Genomic DNA, 13210 nt, shown 5'->3' with positions numbered 1-13210 from the left:
AAGTCCAACAAATGCAGACTACACCATGACCAAAAAGTAAAACGACCAAAACACAAAAACAACAAAACACAACACAGAATCTAATTTATAAAAGATTTAGCAAAACGAACCATTTACAAACAGGATGAACTACCCATATATCCTTCATTTTAACTCCATTAAACCATGTCCTATTTTCTCCAGTTACTTTAAGATGAAGATAAATGTACTGTCCCGATAGCAGTTGAAATTTAATGTCCAAGAATAAACAGAAACCATGAGAGAGAGAAAACAGTTGGAATCGCATGAAACCCAACCGAAACCCCTACTGTCACGATGTTGTTTTCAGATTCTTCGTTCATTGCAGTACCTTTATATTTGAGAAATTCAACAGTAAGACAATCTAACAATTACCGGTATAACCAATAGTGTGTGAATGTAATGTGGTCAGGATACCGATGCATTAAATTAATGATGTTCCTGTAGAGAAAAGTTATCAATTGGGAATTCTAGATATATAGCAATAGACGTATAGCCCTTCGTCACGTCCAGTGGATAATTTTTTCTACTTCTATAATTGCAATACTCGTCGACAGCATGTTAACTACTGTATATTTCTAAACTTCTCTGGATTGGCAATCCGGTAATATATATTCATGGGATACCATATAACCAAAAAGACCAAACAAAAACAGTCTAAGGTCAAATTTGCGTAAGGTTTACTCCATCTTAGATCCTTTGAGTATTTAGGATGGAAAATGGCTGTAGTTAAGACTCGTTCGGGTCTTATGATATTTGAAAATGTCAACCAACCCTCGTTTTCAGTGTCTAGCTACAAGTTAAGATAGGAGGAAAACTTAATTGTATCTATTGTATCCTTTATTTCAAACTCGATGGAACAGATACGTTCATCATAGTCGACAAACTTTGATTCTTTAGTAAGAAAACATCATCTATATAGCGAACTGTGAATTTAAAGAATAATTCTGCTTCCCATTTCAATGCGGTAATATGTCCTCTGTCCCATTGTATGGTATACACCTATCTGTCTCTATTAATACTTATACTCGTGCATGTTCACGCCTCTCTTTGCCGACCTCTTCTTATTTTCATATGAGTCGGAGTTCCTTCAGACACTTGTCAAAACAAGAAGATCAAAGAAGCCAGATCATTTAATTTCACATTCAGATATATTGGTGATGTTCTTTCCATTAACAATCTAAACTTTTCTGATTGGGTTCCATTAATATATCCTCCAGAACTAGAAATTAAAGAAACAGACACGGCTTCCTCTGTCTCATGTTTAGACTTATACCTCGCATTTGACATAAGCGGTCATCTCAGTACCAGAATCTATGACAAACGAGACTTTAATTTTGAAATTATCAATTTCCCCCACCTTAGTAGCAATATACCAACTTCACCTGCATATGGGATATACATTTCCCAACTAATTCGGTATTAAAGAGCTAGCTTGCAGCTGCTACCCAGACTTTATAAAACGTCATCGGTGTCTGAGCAAAAGTTGATGAACCAGGGTTATGTCAAAGAACGTCTCGTCATCGGCTGATACCAAGACCTTGTTGATAAATATTCCGTATCAACTCCACAAATAATACATGATTTTCTGGAAGTATAGATTCTATGTACTGACTTTGTTTATCATCTTAATTACGTGTTATAGTGTTCTTTTATTTGTCTTTGTAAATTATTAACCTTTACTGTTAAGTCCATTTTTGGTAATATCCTTTTTAGCGGAGCGGTGGAGAGGACAATTTTAGAATTTTTTTAAATTACCTACATACCTCATGGCATTAAAATAGCTCATTTGAAAGCTTAAATCGTATACTTATTGGATATATGTGTCGTAAAAATGTAGGCTGGTGCCATCATGCCTTATATCAAGGTCAAAGGTCATCACTTGAAAAATTCTTATTTTCATCTAGAGAAACAAACTGCAGATTTTTTCAAAATCTATAAGCCATTCAATAAATTATGCAAGTAGTGTTATTTATCAATGCTTAAGTTCCGACTTAGATGTGTTTCATATTAGCGCATGACGTCAGAATAACGTATTCTGTAACTTTTTCGAAGGTAACACGTTTGATGGAAATTTCAAAGCCTAATAAATAACTGCAACAGAATGACCTTGATCTTCGACCTCGATAAAAAGCATTTCTGGACAAGATATACATACATAAATTATTAAATATATATATTAATAGAGTATCCAAAAACATAAAATCCAACAACATTTGCAGGTTAGATTTCGTCTCTGTTTTCCAGGACTTGTCATGTCACGGAGTTTTCTTGAAAACATTTCCCACTGTTAGTCTCATTACACGATAAGTTTTCATATGATTCAAGAAGCATAAGTTATTGAAGTGACAAATACGATTAACTTTCATTCAACGGTACTGTAGTGAATCCAAGCGGGTTTTATGACAAATTTAAAAAGTAAGACATGACCGAATGAATCGTCGAAAAAATTATAGAAAGCTAATACGGCATGGTCATTATTACTATTACCTACATTTTGACAAAACAAAAACGCGTGCAGGAAAGATTGATTGATTGAATGTTGGTTGCTTAATGTCCAGTGGCAAATATTTCATGCATGTTCAGGACCAGAACACATTAACAATACATACAATAGGTAGGTCCTGTAACAGAAGACGTCCGGGATGAAGGTCGGAGAAATTTGGACTGCCACTGGAATATGACTCTTTTTACCAAGAAATCTTACGACTAAAGTTGATCGTAAGTTACACTAAAATGTTCATGACTTATGAGTAGAAATGAGTCGCTGCTCCTTGTTACCGCATGCTGCTTGCACATGCTTTCTCTTTTACATGAGCAAACAAGGTCTTGTTGAGAGTTTGATGCCATTTGTCCTTCAAAGATAACTGGCTCTTACTTGTCATTTTGCTAAATTTTCCAACATTTGCCTACACCCAAACTTTGCTTTTCCATAGTGCACGTACAAATGTAGAACGTGTTGCTTAAATACTAACTCACATGTCGGCAGTTTTATTACACTCTTTACATAATTATAGCCAACTGTTGTCTTAGCCAATTTAAATTGTTGTGCGATTTATTGAACTTGTATTTTAAGTCGTATAACAAACATTCTAGCATCGTATATAGCACTATCAACATCACCGTGTTCTAATGCAGCAAGATTACTGAAGTGGCTTGCTTTCGTCCTAAGGAGGTTGCATACTGACTTTTTACCGATTCCACAAAAATTTGAAGTGAAATAAAATCCACTCTAGGCATTAATGATCGGCAGAATATCTGTGACAACTGGGTTAAAAGACGAAACAGTGGCGTGAACTGGGATAAATCGTCTGTTATCCTTCAAGCAGTCAATAGAACCAGTCTGAACACATACTTTTTAATTTTGTAATTTTAATCACCAGGTAGAAAAACATTGCATCAGCATGAAAAGCATGGAAAATCAATCATTGTGGTATCTGCTTCTTCATGGTTACAGCGGGAAGTCGGCTTTTAAACATATTTGATTTTCCTTTGATGTTATTCTCGACTTTAAAGGCGTCGCCAATATAAATGACGCTTGCAAATTAAATGTTCGATTTACCATGACTTTGTTTAGAAAAGAACACTTTGACATCTATGTAGTGCTTCTTAAGTTTAGTCTTGAGTTTAGAGTAATTGCAGTAGGTTTTACTAAAGTGAGTCTTTTTGTCACGAATAATGTCTTTTGTCTATAATTTTAACTACTCTTTGTGTAATTTGGTCTTTATGCCAAGCATGTGGTCAAACGTGCAGAATAATAAATTGCGTTATTGAGCAAATTCTCATGCTTTATTCGGTATATCATATCAGCGTCGCCTGCTCTAACAGTAACATCATTTAGATTTGTTAATCTTCCAGCATGGTATATAATGTTTTTACTTTCTTTGAGAAATTTCTTGCAAATTATACACTTTAATGTATCGAGAGGCCAGGTCAACATTACTTTCAACCAACAAAGAATTGGACAAATCTGGCTTCATATCTGGTGCTTCCTTTTTAGTCGTGCTACTGATTTCAAATTCTGTTTACTTGTGTAGCTTTTAAAACAAGACCTGTCATACCTAAATATGGTTTAATCAGTATACATTAATCATTACATAGTTTATTGAAATAAATAAATAAATCATCACGTCTCAGTGCTGCAGCATTTAGCAGATTTTTTTTCTAGATTATGTTGCTATCCTTAAAATTTCAGCAAATATAAAATTGCAGGTAATGTATTTGTCAACTCCAGCTTCAGAGCACCTTTTCTTGGCATCGAACTGAGCCAGTTTTAACGAACTAGTGTAATTGTCCTTTTACTTGAATGTCCAACGGATAGAACACACCTGAAAACCAAACGCACCCTACAAAGATTGTCACTTTCACGGTTAAATTCAACAAACACGACTAAACAACAATACCTAATAATATACATAAATCGTAAAGCTTCAGAAATTCTAAAGTAAACAAGAAATACGCGTGATAATGACTACAAATGACCATCGCAAAATATCCAAATGTGGGATGATAACTAGAAACCAGAACAGCGTCGGTTCATGTGTGACAAGTATCCGGAATTGAAATTCTTAGGAAATGCAGATGTTTAACCAACTATATTGCTTATTACTAATTTTCTTCAAAAAGTAAATCGAGTCGATTGAAGTATTATACGACGGCTTTACGGTCGTACCTTCAAAATACACATTTATGGCACGTGCAAATAATGCTAGGCAAAAAAAATTTTTATGTTTTTTTCAACAATTTTCAGTTGCTCTATGATTTAAATATAATACTCATCAAAAATGCTCTTATAATGTATGAAGTTCAAGAGTAACCCTATTAACTAATTTAGTTCACAAATCATGTTTAGAAAAGGGTTAATTATGAGATTAGTCTATCGAAACAGTAACTGTGGTGTTCGGTGACAGTTGGGTAACGACAGTAAAGGTCGTTTTTAACGTCATTGTCACCACATTTGATATTTACGACAAGTATTTTTTGAAGTTGAATAATCGATAGACATTTTAAGACATTGATATTCCATGAGGTATATAGGTAATTTAAACTCGTTAACTAATCGTCTTTTTCAACATTCGCCGCTCCACTATTTGGCGTGGCTCGGTACTTATACATCCCGCCAATATGTTGTTGTGCTGTGGTCATTTTTTGTATTCTTGTCTTTCATTTTTGCTTATGTGCTTTGTCTATATGCCATTTTGTTTTTCTTTGTTGACAAATTTGTTGGTTTTTATAGTGATAAAGATTATAATATAATGTTGACTGCTGTACCCCTATTTTGACATATTTACCTATTATGTCTGTTTGTTTTGTTCACACATTGTTGTCAATATAATGGAATTTTATGCGACTGCCATACAAGTGAGGGGTTTATCTAGCTATAAAACCACGTTTAATCCACCATTTTCTACATAAGGAAATGCCTGTACCAAGTCAGGAATATGACAGTTGTTTTCCATTCGTTTGATGTGTTTGAGCTTTTGATTTTGCCATTTGATAAGGGACTTTCCGATTTGAATTTTCCTTGGAGTTCGGTATTTTTGTTATTTTACTTACACTATACGGACTTCATTAGAAGGGTATGCTCCTTACACAAACACTGTTCAACAGAGTTAACAGAAAGAAAGACTGAAATCTTGATAACATAAGTTTAACGATGACCATCACAAATTGGTTGACCGATGAGATAAGCTGTGTCTCAACTCACTAGCGACATTTTTTCGCAGTCTTAGATCTTTAGATACAATTCTAATCTGTAATTTTACCGAGCGTTTCCTATTCCCGAGTGTGACATTTTAATAGTTGTGTATTCGCATAGCGGTTGATGCATGCATAGCAGCAGACGCTTTCCCTGTCAACGTCTTTCGAGTCTCTCAGTTTTTATGTGTAATCTTGATTTATCTTCAAAATCGATTTATGAGATTTGAACAGCGGTAAACTACTGTTGCCTAAATTTCTCTTTCATTCATAGTATCTCCTGTTGAGTCTGCCTCATATGAAGAAGTCGACAAGAAAAGGAGCACAGTTGGTAACAATAGGAATGTAAATTGTCTGTTCAAAAACACGTTCTACAAGCGTAAAAAATAGGATGTCAATAAAATAAAATAAGACCTTAATGATGTCAGTTTCAGAAAATTTCCGTTTGAATCAGATTGGTGTTAGTATTTGTGCATCCAGTATAATTCTGGCTCTTTTCTGCATCTTAACAATTCTTTGAATTCCATCTGCATTACAATTTCCCCATATTGAGCAACAAAAATCAAATATGGACAGAATATAAGCATTATAAAATAATTTTCTACTACTAATATCTAGATATTTCTTGATTCTGGATAACAGTGCAATACGAGAACTTTTGCTTTTACATACATAATCAATTTGAAATTTCCAGTCTAAATTTTTGTCAATATTTATACCTAGAAGCTTTTGTGTTTCAACAGATGTTATTGGATATATTTAGTTTATGACCTATCAAAGCTCGTTTTTTATTCGTTCCAACCAGCATAGAAGTTGTTTTAAAGGATTTATTACCATTTTGATGTTTAAATACCATTTATGTATAGTGGTGGCATCATGGTTTAGTTTTCTCTCTATCTCTTCCTTATTTATACCCATGTATGAAGTGTTGCATCATCAGCATACATGTCAATGACTGAATTTGATGCCTCTAAAGTCATATCATTTATGAATAAAACGAACAGTAGGGGACCTAAAATGGATCCTTGAGGAACCCCATATTTAACGAGTTCTGTGCCAAAGGGCCGATTCATCGGCCAATTGAAATGGTGTTATGAACTACGTAATGTACTATCACGTCGCCATTTTTGGTAATATCCTTTTTAGCGGAGCGGTGGAGAGGACAATTTTAGAATTTTTTTAAATTACCTACATACCTCATGGCATTAAAATAGCTCATTTGAAAGCTTAAATCGTATACTTATTGGATATATGTGTCGTAAAAATGTAGGCTGGTGCCATCATGCCTTATATCAAGGTCAAAGGTCATCACTTGAAAAATTCTTATTTTCATCTAGAGAAACAAACTGCAGATTTTTTCAAAATCTATAAGCCATTCAATAAATTATGCAAGTAGTGTTATTTATCAATGCTTAAGTTCCGACTTAGATGTGTTTCATATTAGCGCATGACGTCAGAATAACGTATTCTGTAACTTTTTCGAAGGTAACACGTTTGATGGAAATTTCAAAGCCTAATAAATAACTGCAACAGAATGACCTTGATCTTCGACCTCGATAAAAAGCATTTCTGGACAAGATATACATACATAAATTATTAAATATATATATTAATAGAGTATCCAAAAACATAAAATCCAACAACATTTGCAGGTTAGATTTCGTCTCTGTTTTCCAGGACTTGTCATGTCACGGAGTTTTCTTGAAAACATTTCCCACTGTTAGTCTCATTACACGATAAGTTTTCATATGATTCAAGAAGCATAAGTTATTGAAGTGACAAATACGATTAACTTTCATTCAACGGTACTGTAGTGAATCCAAGCGGGTTTTATGACAAATTTAAAAAGTAAGACATGACCGAATGAATCGTCGAAAAAATTATAGAAAGCTAATACGGCATGGTCATTATTACTATTACCTACATTTTGACAAAACAAAAACGCGTGCAGGAAAGATTGATTGATTGAATGTTGGTTGCTTAATGTCCAGTGGCAAATATTTCATGCATGTTCAGAACCAGAACACATTAACAATACATACAATAGGTAGGTCCTGTAACAGAAGACGTCCGGGATGAAGGTCGGAGAAATTTGGACTGCCACTGGAATATGACTCTTTTTACCAAGAAATCTTACGACTAAAGTTGATCGTAAGTTACACTAAAATGTTCATGACTTATGAGTAGAAATGAGTCGCTGCTCCTTGTTACCGCATGCTGCTTGCACATGCTTTCTCTTTTACATGAGCAAACAAGGTCTTGTTGAGAGTTTGATGCCATTTGTCCTTCAAAGATAACTGGCTCTTACTTGTCATTTTGCTAAATTTTCCAACATTTGCCTACACCCAAACTTTGCTTTTCCATAGTGCACGTACAAATGTAGAACGTGTTGCTTAAATACTAACTCACATGTCGGCAGTTTTATTACACTCTTTACATAATTATAGCCAACTGTTGTCTTAGCCAATTTAAATTGTTGTGCGATTTATTGAACTTGTATTTTAAGTCGTATAACAAACATTCTAGCATCGTATATAGCACTATCAACATCACCGTGTTCTAATGCAGCAAGATTACTGAAGTGGCTTGCTTTCGTCCTAAGGAGGTTGCATACTGACTTTTTACCGATTCCACAAAAATTTGAAGTGAAATAAAATCCACTCTAGGCATTAATGATCGGCAGAATATCTGTGACAACTGGGTTAAAAGACGAAACAGTGGCGTGAACTGGGATAAATCGTCTGTTATCCTTCAAGCAGTCAATAGAACCAGTCTGAACACATACTTTTTAATTTTGTAATTTTAATCACCAGGTAGAAAAACATTGCATCAGCATGAAAAGCATGGAAAATCAATCATTGTGGTATCTGCTTCTTCATGGTTACAGCGGGAAGTCGGCTTTTAAACATATTTGATTTTCCTTTGATGTTATTCTCGACTTTAAAGGCGTCGCCAATATAAATGACGCTTGCAAATTAAATGTTCGATTTACCATGACTTTGTTTAGAAAAGAACACTTTGACATCTATGTAGTGCTTCTTAAGTTTAGTCTTGAGTTTAGAGTAATTGCAGTAGGTTTTACTAAAGTGAGTCTTTTTGTCACGAATAATGTCTTTTGTCTATAATTTTAACTACTCTTTGTGTAATTTGGTCTTTATGCCAAGCATGTGGTCAAACGTGCAGAATAATAAATTGCGTTATTGAGCAAATTCTCATGCTTTATTCGGTATATCATATCAGCGTCGCCTGCTCTAACAGTAACATCATTTAGATTTGTTAATCTTCCAGCATGGTATATAATATTTTTACTTTCTTTGAGAAATTTCTTGCAAATTATACACTTTAATGTATCGAGAGGCCAGGTCAACATTACTTTCAACCAACAAAGAATTGGACAAATCTGGCTTCATATCTGGTGCTTCCTTTTTAGTCGTGCTACTGATTTCAAATTCTGTTTACTTGTGTAGCTTTTAAAACAAGACCTGTCATACCTAAATATGGTTTAATCAGTATACATTAATCATTACATAGTTTATTGAAATAAATAAATAAATCATCACGTCTCAGTGCTGCAGCATTTAGCAGATTTTTTTTCTAGATTATGTTGCTATCCTTAAAATTTCAGCAAATATAAAATTGCAGGTAATGTATTTGTCAACTCCAGCTTCAGAGCACCTTTTCTTGGCATCGAACTGAGCCAGTTTTAACGAACTAGTGTAATTGTCCTTTTACTTGAATGTCCAACGGATAGAACACACCTGAAAACCAAACGCACCCTACAAAGATTGTCACTTTCACGGTTAAATTCAACAAACACGACTAAACAACAATACCTAATAATATACATAAATCGTAAAGCTTCAGAAATTCTAAAGTAAACAAGAAATACGCGTGATAATGACTACAAATGACCATCGCAAAATATCCAAATGTGGGATGATAACTAGAAACCAGAACAGCGTCGGTTCATGTGTGACAAGTATCCGGAATTGAAATTCTTAGGAAATGCAGATGTTTAACCAACTATATTGCTTATTACTAATTTTCTTCAAAAAGTAAATCGAGTCGATTGAAGTATTATACGACGGCTTTACGGTCGTACCTTCAAAATACACATTTATGGCACGTGCAAATAATGCTAGGCAAAAAAATTTTTTATGTTTTTTTCAACAATTTTCAGTTGCTCTATGATTTAAATATAATACTCATCAAAAATGCTCTTATAATGTATGAAGTTCAAGAGTAACCCTATTAACTAATTTAGTTCACAAATCATGTTTAGAAAAGGGTTAATTATGAGATTAGTCTATCGAAACAGTAACTGTGGTGTTCGGTGACAGTTGGGTAACGACAGTAAAGGTCGTTTTTAACGTCATTGTCACCACATTTGATATTTACGACAAGTATTTTTTGAAGTTGAATAATCGATAGACATTTTAAGACATTGATATTCCATGAGGTATATAGGTAATTTAAACTCGTTAACTAATCGTCTTTTTCAACATTCGCCGCTCCACTATTTGGCGTGGCTCGGTACTTATACATCCCGCCAATATGTTGTTGTGCTGTGGTCATTTTTTGTATTCTTGTCTTTCATTTTTGCTTATGTGCTTTGTCTATATGCCATTTTGTTTTTCTTTGTTGACAAATTTGTTGGTTTTTATAGTGATTAAGATTATAATATAATGTTGACTGCTGTATCCCTATTTTGACATATTTACCTATTATGTCTGTTTGTTTTGTTCACACATTGTTGTCAATATAATGGAATTTTATGCGACTGCCATACAAGTGAGGGGTTTATCTAGCTATAAAACCACGTTTAATCCACCATTTTCTACATAAGGAAATGCCTGTACCAAGTCAGGAATATGACAGTTGTTTTCCATTCGTTTGATGTGTTTGAGCTTTTGATTTTGCCATTTGATAAGGGACTTTCCGATTTGAATTTTCCTTGGAGTTCGGTATTTTTGTTATTTTACTTACACTATACGGACTTCATTAGAAGGGTATGCTCCTTACACAAACACTGTTCAACAGAGTTAACAGAAAGAAAGACTGAAATCTTGATAACATAAGTTTAACGATGACCATCACAAATTGGTTGACCGATGAGATAAGCTGTGTCTCAACTCACTAGCGACATTTTTTCGCAGTCTTAGATCTTTAGATACAATTCTAATCTGTAATTTTACCGAGCGTTTCCTATTCCCGAGTGTGACATTTTAATAGTTGTGTATTCGCATAGCGGTTGATGCATGCATAGCAGCAGACGCTTTCCCTGTCAACGTCTTTCGAGTCTCTCAGTTTTTATGTGTAATCTTGATTTATCTTCAAAATCGATTTATGAGATTTGAACAGCGGTAAACTACTGTTGCCTAAATTTCTCTTTCATTCATAGTATCTCCTGTTGAGTCTGCCTCATATGAAGAAGTCGACAAGAAAAGGAGCACAGTTGGTAACAATAGGAATGTAAATTGTCTGTTCAAAAACACGTTCTACAAGCGTAAAAAATAGGATGTCAATAAAATAAAATAAGACCTTAATGATGTCAGTTTCAGAAAATTTCCGTTTGAATCAGATTGGTGTTAGTATTAGTGCATCCAGTATAATTCTGGCTCTTTTCTGCATCTTAACAATTCTTTGAATTCCATCTGCATTACAATTTCCCCATATTGAGCAACAAAAATCAAATATGGACAGAATATAAGCATTATAAAATAATTTTCTACTACTAATATCTAGATATTTCTTGATTCTGGATAACAGTGCAATACGAGAACTTTTGCTTTTACATACATAATCAATTTGAAATTTCCAGTCTAAATTTTTGTCAATATTTATACCTAGAAGCTTTTGTGTTTCAACAGATGTTATTGGATATATTTAGTTTATGACCTATCAAAGCTCGTTTTTTATTCGTTCCAACCAGCATAGAAGTTGTTTTAAAGGATTTATTACCATTTTGATGTTTAAATACCATTTATGTATAGTGGTGGCATCATGGTTTAGTTTTCTCTCTATCTCTTCCTTATTTATACCCATGTATGAAGTGTTGCATCATCAGCATACATGTCAATGACTGAATTTGATGCCTCTAAAGTCATATCATTTATGAATAAAACGAACAGTAGGGGACCTAAAATGGATCCTTGAGGAACCCCATATTTAACGAGTTCTGTGCCAAAGGGCCGATTCATCGGCCAATTGAAATGGTGTTATGAACTACGTAATGTACTATCACGTCGCCGTTTTTGCGCTCAAATTAATTACACTGTCTCGAAATTTTCGCGCGTTTTTTTTATTTCTTGTGAAAATTATGAAAATAAAATCATGTTAGGATTCCTTTATAAATATTATTGATGCAAGTTTTAGATGTATTGAGTCTTTAATTCACTATCTTTTTTCCGGCGCTTTTGCGGTATGCATTTTAGGCTCACTTTCCTAAATTATCATCAAGGGATTTACTTTAATAAAAATATATAAATGCAAGTAAAAATGTAAATACTGTACATAAAATATAGAATATAGAAATTAATCAAATAAGAACAAAATACCTAGACAAAAAGAGGTTGAGATAAAATGCAAAGAATTATGGCTGATCCTAATCCCTGGTTTCGAGTTTATCCTCCTGAAGTTAGGGATCACACAGAATTTAATCAGAATGTAGGGCCTAAAAGAATGCCGCCGAGAAATTCCAGACCCATTGCATATTTCATGCTGATTCTCACAATAGATTTGATGGAGAAGTTTGTCTTGGAAACAAACAGGTATGTGTAAGCCTATGTTCCTTTAAAAACGACACCATTGAATTTTAATGCACGGAATAAATTTCAACGAAAAAAAAACTTTACTGCGTCCAATTTTTTAGATCAATGCAGCATACGTTAGGAAAGGCCGAACAGTTAAACAGAAATAATAAATCAAGGGTTGGATACAAGAGATACAAAAAAAAAAAAGATCAAACAAAAACAAAACGCGGGGAACGGAGCTAGTAACTGTGCCATGCACTTGATTTCATCATGAAATTAATATTGCATTTATCGTGGGAAAACTCATTGTCCAGAAAATATTCTTGAGCATACCGGCCAAATTAACATTCCAGGTCAACATGGCTCTTTAATTGATACATGTAACAAGTTTCTTAGTAAAAGATATGTTTTTTGATCGGTGCATGTGTTAACTAATTTATTAGTTTGTCCCTTCTTTTCCCCCCAGTATTTCTTAAAAAAGAAAGAAAAAAAAACCGCACACAATCCTTAGATTTTTGTGAACAATTATGAAATTTTAAAATACAATTACAGTGAATAATTATTGTACGGTTGTCAAGAATTAAGAACTCATTATTTTTATATTTAGGTACGCTAGAATTTTTTTTAGAAGAAATAAGCATAATATCGATCATCAGGGTTCATGATTGGCGTAAGAAAGACAAATTAACATTAATAGAGTTTAAAGCCTTCGTTGCTGTTATTTTGAATATGGGTTTAATCAG

This window comes from Mytilus californianus, unplaced genomic scaffold (genome assembly GCF_021869535.1).
Source record: "Mytilus californianus isolate M0D057914Y unplaced genomic scaffold, xbMytCali1.0.p SCAF_2, whole genome shotgun sequence".
Lineage (NCBI taxonomy): Eukaryota > Metazoa > Mollusca > Bivalvia > Mytilida > Mytilidae > Mytilus > Mytilus californianus.
The sequence above is the reverse complement of the archived record's forward strand: the minus strand, read 5'-3'. Positions refer to the sequence as shown.